The sequence below is a fragment of the Pogona vitticeps genome, chromosome 3 (genome assembly GCF_051106095.1).
Source record: "Pogona vitticeps strain Pit_001003342236 chromosome 3, PviZW2.1, whole genome shotgun sequence".
Lineage (NCBI taxonomy): Eukaryota > Metazoa > Chordata > Lepidosauria > Squamata > Agamidae > Pogona > Pogona vitticeps.
The window spans coordinates 66,575,001-66,586,717 of NC_135785.1; the positions used below are offsets into that span (position 1 = coordinate 66,575,001).

The 11,717-nt window shown below is 39.4% G+C and overlaps 1 long non-coding RNA gene across 1 annotated transcript in view; it reads left to right on the forward strand.

The window, feature by feature from the left end:
* LOC144587924 (uncharacterized) overlaps positions 1 to 5,447 on the forward strand; it is a 7,370-nt gene extending 1,923 nt beyond the window's left edge. Inside the window, exons 1-2 of the long non-coding RNA XR_013543181.1 lie at positions 1 to 2,607; positions 5,213 to 5,447. The exon at positions 1 to 2,607 is cut by the window's left edge and continues 1,923 nt beyond it. This is a non-coding gene — a long non-coding RNA (uncharacterized LOC144587924). The remainder of the gene's footprint in view (positions 2,608 to 5,212) is intronic.
* Positions 5,448 to 11,717: the final 6,270 nt, after the last annotated feature.

The window sequence follows — 11,717 nt, forward strand, 5'->3', positions numbered from 1 at the left end:
AAATGTGTGACAGATTTTAAGGGTTTGTCCACACTTTTGGGCGGTGGGGTCCCCAGTCATTCCGGAGTTGCTCTTGGCCTTTCTGCCACTTTTCCCCCTGCAGATCTGAAGAGATCCTCCTAATATTGGTGGTGTCCACACATGGGCCACTTCGCCCTTTCTTTACTTTCCTCCTTGTTTTACCTGCCCTCTGTTTTCAAATCTTCACACTTTTGCTACAGTGCTTTCTCATTTTAATTATTTCATTTTTAGCATTCCCTTTTACACTATATCACAAAAGTTATAATATTTAAAAAAATTAAGAGGCAGAGCACAAAAGCAACTGATATCCCAATAAAATTATAAAGGAGTAGAAGTAAGGCCTGGAGGAATGGAGTTGGAGCAGCAATTTTTTAATTCCTTTCCTTATTTTTTTAATAGAATGTGGACTTTCTTTCACCAAATCCCACCCACAATGAACTCAGATCAGCACCTATTAGTGTGGTACCAATAGCCACATGAGCAGATCATGCACTGAAGCAAATGGAACCAGAGCAGAACAGAAATACTCCACCAAACAAACCAGAAAGTCAGGATTTTTATTCCGTTTTGACTCTAGTGGTACTAATTTCAGTCTTGTGTCTTGTGGACCCATATCAGTGGTACAAAGAAAGCTGAATAAATACTATGGCTTGGCCTTTAGTCACACTTAGAGTCAGCCCACTGAAATCACTGGGACATAAGTTATTCAGTAACTTTTACACTCCATTGATGTGAATGGATTGACTTTAAGCATGACTAGTGCAACTCTGCTGTTTATTTGCAGTGACTTTATTGAAAGAGTGATTTTGAATTCTATGCAATATAAGATTCCAAAAGCTGGATAGCTCAATGAGTTCAATATGTGACTGCTAAGCTAGAGGCTGGGAATTTGATTCCCCATGATGTTTCTCTGGAAATGAGTCAGTCTGGGTAGCCTTGGGCACGCTGCGTGCCACACAGCCTCACAGCACTCTCAGAAGAAGGGAGTGGTGAATTGCTTCTGAGTACGCCATAACTAGAAAGCCCTGGAAAGGGTCACCATAACTCCGAATTGACTTGATGACAAATAATGGAACATTTGGAAACCAGAGAACGTGTGCCTTGGTTCCTTCCATCATCAGGCAAAGACCTTCCTTTTCAGGAAGGCTTTTAAATAATAGGTCCCTAGAGAACTCTCTCTTTTGAAATTTATATATTTTTAAAATGTTCCCAATTTTTTTTTATTTTTTATCAATGTTTAATGTTTTTTTTAAAAAATATATAGTTTTATAGTAGTTTTAACTTAATACTGTATGAGTTTAATTGTTATGAGCCACCTTGGATCATCTATGAGGAGAGAGGTGGCATAGAAATAAATAAATAAATAAATAAATAAATAAATAAATAAATAAATAAATAAATAAATAAATAAATAATATCCTTCTTTTAGAATCACTGTCCTCCAGTGCAAGAATATGCCAGTTGTAGAGCTATTATTATAGTGTTGTCAATATCGGGGTTATAACTAATATATCTTGGAGGACACTGAGAATATTCAATTAAGCAGGCATTCAAATAAGCAAAATTGCCATAGATAATGAATTTGGATTGATACCATAATAGTGGCATAGCAGGCACTTGGATTTCAGCTTGCCTACTTCCAGTATAATCTACAAACTGCTTCTGTGTTTGTTCTTCCAAGCAGACGAGTTTGGTCCTATTGAAGTAAGCTGGACTAAGTTAACTGAAATGCAAGTGTGTTGATTTAAGCCTTTTGGAGATTACAGCCTGTGAGATACTGAGTCTTTGCCTGCTTTTCAAATAATTAGCTTGCTTTTGTAATTTGCCATTTTTAAAATCATTACTTCACTCTTTGTCCTTAGTGTGACCTTACAATTTGTTATTTTAGCAGTTTAAGTAGACAATAAAATATAAACATACACTTGATGACCCAAATGCTAGTTATTTTAAATATTGAATAATGATTTATGAGCTACAAATTACAGTCACAAATCAATTTTAAATGATTGCAAATTCCCTTGTGAACGCTGCATAGAAAATTTCTGAGGAAATTTCTGTGTGCTAGAAGGAACTAGATTTTTTTAAAAATCATACATGTCACAATATTGCAAAGCTTAAAAATACTGAAGTGATATATTTGGAATATACTAGAGTGATATCAAATGGGAACAAAGTCCTGGGTTTTCATGCTATGAAAGAACTGTTTCTGGTTTTGTTATCTTATAAAAAGGTGTGGACAGACATACCTAATTTGAGCAGTGAGCCTGCTGTGAAACCCACTCAATGCCTTTTCTTCAAATGTTCAATCTTCTTTCCCAGATCGAGCTCAGGGGAAATTGATTCTCTGTGTTTACAGCAATTGGCTGTGCACAGCTCTGATTGGCTGGAACCAGTTCCTTCGCTCATGGAATTACCTGCCCCTCCCCCTCCCTGGAGCAATTTTTCAACTATTTCAAAATTGATTGTGCTTGTTTAAAAAAAGAAAAAGAAAAAGAATTAATTAATTTAAATGGAGTAAATGTGCATGCAACACCTTAAATTAAAGAAAGACAGACAGCGTCTGAAGCACAGAGAACAGCAAAAGGGGTAAAATTTTATTATTTGGGGATTACATCTTTTCTCATATGTGACTGCCTCATTCATTGAAATGATCATCACTTCACATTTCCTTCATTGGCCAATTTTTTACTTCTATGGCAAAGGGATTTCCTCTTTTTTGGGGGGAGGGAACAGCTTGTACTTCCTGTGCTCTATTGTGGTGGCAGCAGAGGAGATTGGTGGTTGTTCTTGGCAACCATCATCGTTCTCCCAAATTGCCTCAGCACAGTTTTCCAGTACATTCTGGGGGAAATGGCTGCTTCCAAGAATCCCTCTGCTGCTTCCAGAGACAAATAAGTCCCTCTCACTTACGAATAAAACAAATAAGTACCAGAGGTTTCTTCTGACGAATGGTTTTTGAGTGGATGATGTCTGGCTCAAACTGGACCCTCTTCAATTTTCCATTAGTCTAGAATGCCTCTAAGGCAGCCTTCCTTAACATAGTGCCCTTTGGATATTTTGAACCCAACCACCGGCCATGCTAGCTGTGACTGATGGAAACAGTAGTCTTAAACATGGCAGAAAAAGATGGCGGAAGAAGTGCCAAATCCCAATTCTGCCAGGCTCATGCCAGCCAAGGATTAAGCATGGAAGGATTTTCTCTTCGTCCTCCAAATTTTTCTGTTCTTCATATCACTACTGTTAAGAATGTCACTCTAAATGACTCGGGGGGGGGGAGATTTGCTGTGCCAGATTCAAACCAGACATAGCCTCCCAAACCCCTTCTTGAGGCAAGTCTGGGAAACTGCAGGGGCGATTGTATTGGTTATGCTTTCCCTTATTGACAGTGAAGCACCATGGTATACTTATCTGCTTTACTAAGAAAAAAGAGTAAATTTATCTTCCCTCCATATTCTTTGAAATGTTTTGCCTTAAATGTTTGGTACTTTGCATTTTTCCTACTTTCTATGCTTTTGAGGTTCGTTATTGAGGGAACGAACTCCAGGTTCTATAAAGAAGTATAACATCTACCTTATTAAAAATCAATTTCTTTATCCATTACAACTTGTTTGTCCCAGTACAATATTGCAGCTTCATTTTCTAAAACTAAAAGTAGCTAAAATGTATGATATGGAGGAAAAGATGTGAGTAACCATCCTAATCTTCACTCCAGAATTATTCACATAAGAAATTACCTATCTCCTTTATAAATCTGGCTATTGTTCTGATCCTAAAAGTTACCAAATTATCACCTGTTTACCTACAGTTTGCAATGGATTTACATCAATTATTTCTGCAAACATTTACAGTTTTTTCAAATGCAGCTGCATCATAACAGGTCAACAGAGGGGCTGCATTAAGATACCTTATGGGACAAGCAAGTTCTCACAGCTAAAACATTTTTTAATAGGCTAGACATTATACTTGGAGGGACTTGATGGCGCTGCAGGTTAAACCACAGAAGCCTCTGTGCTGCAAGGTCAGAAGACCAGGAGTCGTAAGATCGAATCCACGCGACGGAGTGAGCTCCCATCACTTGTCCCAGCTCCTGCCAACCTAGCAGTTCAAAAGCATGTTTAAAAAATGCAAGTAGATAAATACGAAGTACCACCATGGTGGGAAGGTAACGGTGTTCCATGTCTAGTTGCACTGGCCACATGACCACGGAAACTGTCTATGGATAAACGCTGGCTCTATGCCTTGGAAACGGGAATGAGCACCACCCCCTAGAGCTGGACACAACTGGACTAAATGTCAACGTGAACCTTTACCTTTACCTTAGACATTATACTTCTGAATGAACAACAGAGAAATACATACCTTATAGGAGATCCATCAATAGCCAACCTCAAAAGTACAGGAAATACAAAAATTGTGAAACACCAAAGACAGTGGAGATACACTCTATGCTTTGTAGACTACAGCAAACCCTTTGATCGTATGGATTGTGAGAAAGTATGTGTTGTTCCGAAAGAAATGGGTGCACCTCAGCACTTGATTGCCCTGTTGTGTAAGTTGTAATGTGGACAAGAAGCTACCCTTAGGAGAAACAGTATAGAAAAACCAGATAGTTTCCTACAGGCAAAAGGGTGAGAAAAGGGTACATTTTATCCCCTTTTCCATTCAATCTGTGTGCTTAACATATCATACGGAAAGCCAGAGTAGATTCCAATGAAGGAGTGAAAATCAATAATTTATGCAGATGACACCATCTTACTGGCAGAAAGCAGCAATGACTAGAAACCACTTGAAATGCTTTCCAGCCATAAAGTGCTCAGAAATGATTTGCCAGTCATTCCTTCTGATGGTATCTTAGGACCATGGAATTTGCACAAGGGTGCATAGATGACAGAGCGCATAATTTTATGAGCCACATAAGCTTCAGGTGATTTGGCCTCATCTATCTCCTGAGAGACTCCATGGGGATCCAGACATCAGGACCCTGGCTCCACAACCAGTTGCTCCAGCCTATTGAACTATTCCAGCTACATGTATGTTCAATATTAGAATTATTAAACAATTAAGTGATATACATAGCTATATTATGCTATTATTTTATGAGCTATTCTGAAAACTCAGTTCAGTGGAAGAATATGGACTCTCAGATTCTACATTCCTTTTGCCCAAAGACAACTTGCTTACTTTTTGACAGGGGCCAGACAGCATGAACAACTCAATGTGTGGATTCAGATCATTCATAGAAGCTGCTGTCTGAACCAAGGTGAGAAATGAAATCACGTACAATTCAGATGAAATGTGGGAAGAAAAACAGGAGGTCATGAACTGTAAACCCAACACCTGGGTTACAGCATGTCAGCTCCATACAATTGGTGGGCCCATCCCCACTGGCTGAGTATATAAATAATAAAATCTAAAATGAAACAAAAGGTGTCTCATATTTCATAGCAAACATAGTGGAACAGACGGCTAAATCCATCTGTTAATTCCAACTAGAGTAGATCCATTGAATAATGGGAACTTATTAAGTCAACAGTCACACAAATAGTTTTAGTGCCAAAATAAGTTATTACATCTCATGATTGCCACATCATTTAGTTTCTGGAGAAGTGGACTGCATGCAAGAGTTGTGATATTACAATGGTTCTGCTCTTAACCTCTGTGGTATTTGCAGACATAATTTAGGACTCCTGCTTGGTCCTTGGGAATTGTCTTCTAGACTCCTATAAGCATCCACCTTTTTTTCTATGTTATGTAGTATATCAAATGACTGGGTGATGTCTCAAGGGATTTCGGTCAGGGCACCATCAATAACCTGACTGCTCCCTGCCATATCTTTTCTTTTCATAGGAAAGAAGTGTGTAGATGCTCCCCAAGAGTTCCCCAAGATATCTGGGATACTTAAGGCACGGATTTGAACCCATGTCTCTTGAGTCTTAGCCCAACATTACACTGCCCTGGCTCTCTGTTTTGAGACTGACTTGTTTAGGATTTCCACATTAACGAAGTTTTAGCGAATTAATTCATAATAAGGGAATATAAATAGCTGGCAGAAAAAAAATGTCAGAAATGTGAAAGTTATCAGTCCTAGGTATATCTATTCTGAAGTAAGTCATAATTCAATAGTATTTACTCACAGGTAAGTCTGTATAAGATTGCGGCTTAAAAATCTAAAACCTTTAAGCAGTGATTTAAAAGCTAATTACTATGGATATAGACATTCAACATCTATTTCTTAATATTGTTCCCTTAAGAAACAACAATTTAGTCAACCAATTATTTTATCTCTTTTAGGGATATTTTCTTAATTTGCAAAACAATCTACATACATAATCAGCATGCTAAATACATGTGGTATCTTGTTCCGAATGCCATGTTGGGGGGAAGATGCAATTAAACTGTCAAAATATAATTGTTTTCCAATATTTAATTTAAAATGACTGATTCACACTGTCTTTTCATGTTTGCAAGCTAAAAAAACAAAGACAGTTACTTGCACAACTACTAGTTATTAATATAAAGTAGATACAAAGCTTCAAGCATTGCTGCTGCTGCCTGAAATGAAAAATATATACCATGGTAAAGATGTATAAACATCATGCCATGCATTTTTATCTGGTGTCCTTTTAAACCCCGTTGTCCTTTTAACCCATATTGGATTAGCTTAAACTTGGGTAGGCCAGGGAGGAATACAGGAATGAGGACTTATCTTACACCTGATTTAGCTCCCTCTGAAACATACAAGCATACATACACATGTTCGTTTGTTCCATTTCTGTACTGCCCCGTTAGTGTTGTAGTGTTCCTGACAAACCCAATTTCCTCACTTTATTTACTTTTACTAGTATTTACTGTTCCTACAAGAACCTTGTTGACAGCTTTGAGAAGCATCATTTGCCTGTGCTTTCCCTTTTTCATGCTTCTTGTTCACAGAAGAAACAGAGAAATGAAACATATGGCTGATGATTTTGGTAAGCTCCAGAAATAACACAACAGTCCTATCTCTTGTTCTAGCCAGGAAGTGAGACAGTGAGGCCTGGCTGGGCCAGCTGACTGGGGCTAACTGCCTTTTGGCTCCTGCTCCTACTAGAAATCTCTCCCTCCATGGACATTCCACTAAGCTTCTAACAATGATGTGACCATCTATCTATTCAGAAATGGCATCTGAATTTTCTTTCTTCTTCTCTTCTATCCCACCAACTTTTTTCCTTTTCTAATACGTATTCCAGTGTCTAAAATGTAAACCATGTTGAGTGCATTATGGTGGTTGATGAATGTAAGAGAGAGAGAGAGAGAGAGAGAGAGATGCAGAAAGGTATAAAAATGTGGGTCCACACATTTTCTACCCCATTCCTCCACTAGACTCGTGGCGCAGTGGTTAAACCGCTGTATTGCAGCCAGAAGTGTGCTCACGACCTGGGGTTCAATCCCAGGTAGCCAGCTCAAGGTTGACTCAGCCTTCTATCCTTCCGGGGTTGGTAAAATGAGTACCCAGCTCACTGGGGAGGCAATGTGTAGCCTGCATAATTAACTTGTAAACCGCCCAGAGAGTGCTTGAAGTGCTATGGGGAGGTATATAAGCAGCAAGCAGCACGCTTTAGACTGTTCATTCTGTTAGCTTTAGAGCAAGACAAAAAAATTTCCATGTTAAAAGCTAGCCCTGAATAGGAAGCATTGCCGATATGTTCTGAATGCAACTGTGACCAGAACTGGCATCAATCCATAGGCGAGAAGCCTCTTTTATATGTAGTATATTCACCCCCAAGGTTGAAATTAGGCAATACATTCAAATTGTATTTAGAATAAATGCTTTCTTCAGTCGTGAAAAACATTTTCCCTGCTGCATGTGTTTCCTCACCTCCTTATCTTTCGTTCCATTGTGCTTTGTTTTATGATTACTGGAAGGTAAACACAGGTTTCATTTTCAAGTCAGTTTTCCAAGCCATGTGCCTCTGAGGAAATTGTGTTGTGCAAGACAGAGTGAGCTAATTGCAGTGAATATGTATTCTCCACAACATCTAGCCTGACCCACAGAGAGCTCACTAGATGATTTTTTTGACACAGCCTCAAGGTGAAGATGATGGAGAAAAAGCACAACTGTCAGACTCCACTGAAAATGGAACTCTGTGCAGATCAGAAGTATTTGACAACACTTTGAATTCTACCTTTTTCCTGAGTGATATTAATTGAATTTGATATTTTCTAACATTCACCTCTTCTAGACCGTTTGCAAAGTGTGCGAAGCATGAAGATTGGAAGTGCTTCCGAATTCATTTGATAAGTAAAAGTTTCCCCTTGCACAATGCTTTCCAACATGTTTGTAACCAGCAAATGCACCTGTTTTAAAAGTAGATGAAGAAATAGCCCATAAAAGAGATTAAGATCAAAACGAGTTAAGCAAAGGAGAAAGACATGTAGGAAGAAAACCACAGATTTTCTCAGTGACAAACTACACAAACTGCCTGCATGACTGAGTGTGCAATTTGAAGTTGCCCGAGGCAGCCATACTACACAGTATATAAATGAGGCAGGTACTGTAGAGAAATTCAGACATGAAAGTAGCCTGAGAACAGGTGTCAAATGCTATTGATTATAACAGATGAGGAAGGAGAAATTGCAGGAAGTCTGGCCAGAGTTCATTTGTAAAAGAAAAACCTTCTCTGGTCCTAAGGAGTAGAGCTATTATCTTCCTTATTCTGATCTTTGTCCTAGCTGAACCACAGATAGCCCAGGTGTTGGGAATATATGGGCCTTCAGACGTTATCAGAGTTGTCCCATCAGACTTAGGCAACATAGCCAGTGGTGTAGGACAGAGGTTCCCAAACTTGGAGCCCCAGATGTTCTTGGACTAAAACACCCAGAAGCCTTTACCACCAGCTGTGCTGGCCAGTATTTCTGGGGGTTGTAGTCCAAGGACATCTGGGGACCCAAGGTTGGAAACTATTGGTGTAGGATGCTGAAAAGTAAAATTCACAACAACCCAAAAGTCATGTGTTCCTCATATATACTTTATCCCACTTCAGGTGTTCATTATGTGTAGCCTGCATAATTAACTTGTAAACTACCCAGAGAGTGCTTGAAGCACAAGTGGTGCCCCGCATAGCGAGGTTAATCCATTCCAGATTAACTTTTGCTATGGGAAAACATCGTAAAACGGATCCAAAAAACCAAATGGGCCCAAAACTCACCATTCTCCGATGTTTTCCCTTGTTCCGGCAGCCACCTTAGGTGTACCGTCGGCCATTTTGAGTGTCCCAGAGGCCATTTTGAGTGTACCAGCGCCCATTTTTTGTGTTCTGGTGGCCATCTTGGGTGTACCGGCAGCCATTTTTTGTGTTCTGGTGGCCATCTTGGTTGTACCGGCGGCCATTTTGAGAGTCCCGGCGGCCATCGTAGGTGTACCGGCACCCATTTTTTGTGTTCCAGCGGCCATTTTGGAACCGCTGAACAGTTGTTCCCCCATCGTAATGCGAGCATGCCCTCGCATTAGCGATGGGGAAATCCGCATCGCAATGCGGATTCATCGTTCAACGGTGCACTCATTATACGAGGCACCACTGTATGGGGTGGTATATAAGCAGCCCGCTTTGCTTTTGCTTTATTATATCCATGAAGGGCTTGGTAAGAACATATGTAGCCAGACCAATTTTGCATGCTAGCAATCTCTCCTTGCAAGGCATATCATCACTCTGAACAGAGTTGTCGGCGTTCAGTTCTGAAGAGCATTAAGCACATAAAGGAGCCAACAGGGATATGCAGGACTAGCCTTGCCCTCCACACTCCCTCATACAGATGTACCACTCCCCAGAGTTTGGAGAGTTAGTTTTAAAAAGCAATTAGTTAAAGCTGAGCATAAGAAATTGGGGAATTAATTTGTTGGTTTCAACATTTAAAATTGTTAAATTTGCATTGATAGCACATTAATTTAAACATCCATTTAATGGATTTTCTGCAAAGGGTAGGCTTATAATAGATAGCCTAACCTTGGGAGTGTACATGGAATTAAATTGCAACACTCTGAAGCCTTGGTTAAAACATTTACTAATGCATTATTTTTCAGGGTTTCTGACAATTATAGTGTAAGACAAGTATAAACCCCAGGATTGAGAACCACTACTCTATAAAAAGCTAATTACCTACTTCCCATATATTTATTCTTATTTCTACAATATGTAACTGCCTGAGAGTAAAGTCTCCATGAAAAGGTACTTTAGCAATATAACCTATCTGTTCCCAGGCAGTGACTACTGCATCTCTACTGTACCTCAAAAGATTAGTTGTACTTCCCTACAATGAAATAAAACCCCAATACGGGATTCAGTCTCCCATGGAAAATATTTGAAAAATAATGTTATTAGAGAAAAACTACAAGCTAGCAGTCTATGTGCAAGATGAAGCTAGGATGATTTGTATGGTCCCTCCGCTAAAGGTCTCCATACACAGGAAACCTTACCTTCTACTTAGGGCATCATTGATTTGTCTGTCTCAGGAGTACTTGAAAATTTGTATATTAAAATGAAACACAGATAGCTAAATTCTGAATCCAGTTTTTCTGGCCATTTCTCAGTGGTTACAAATGAAAATATGCAGACATAGACTCATCAGGGTAGGCCCTGCACTCACCAAGTCACTGTACTCCAAAAGAAGGCAGAAACCACTGGACCTTTATGTCTCAAAATTGGGAGGATCAATACTTTTGGAATTGAACTACCACATCTCTCCATTTTATATATGTGTATAAAATATGTTGTGACCTCTTTTTTGAGGCAAACATTAAAAATGATTGGTGCAACCTCTTTCCTGGTCTGCAATTTATCAGGTTTTATTTATTTATTTATTTATTTATTTATTTATTTATTTATTTATTTATTTATTTATTTATTTATTTATTTATTTATTTATTTGATTTATAGCCCGCCTATCTGGTCCGAGAGGACCACTCTAGGCGGCTAACAACCATAAAAATAATGCAAGACAATGTAAATAGACAATTCTAAGAGATAAAAACACTACATTAAATCACATAATACGTAAGACAAACAAAAAGAAAGAGAAGAGGGGAGTCAAGAGGTGTATGATGGAAAGGCCTGCCGGAACAACCATGTCTTTAATTGCTTCTTGAAGATACCCAGCGGGGGAGACCCGCGAATCACAGGAGGTAAGTTGTTCCAGAGGCGAGGAGCCACCGCCGAGAAGGCCCGATTTCTTGTCTTTTCCTTCCGGGCCTCCCTCGGCATTAGGCTCCTCAGTCTCACCTCCTGACTCGCGCGAGTGACACAGGTAGATCTTGGTGGGAGTCCCTCTGAGACATCTACGAAGTCATCAAAATTCATGTGTATGTGTAATAAAAGCCCCCAAAAGAAAATGTTAAAGTTGTTTTTTTTTTCCAATGAAAGTCAGTGAATAATGGTTGTTGTGGGTTTTTTTGGGCTCTTTGGCCATGTTCTGAAGTCTATGTGCAAGATGAAGCTAGGATGATTTGTATGGTCCCTCCGCTAAAGGTCTCCATACACAGGAAACCTTACCTTCTACTTAACCTTACCTTCTACTAACATTTTGCCAGTCTCTGTGGCCGGCATCTTCAGAGGATAGCACTCTGTCCTCTGTAGATGCCGGCCACAGAGACTGGCGAAACGTTAGAAAGAACAACCTTCAGAACATGGCCAAAGAGCCTGAAAAATCCACAACAACCATTAGAC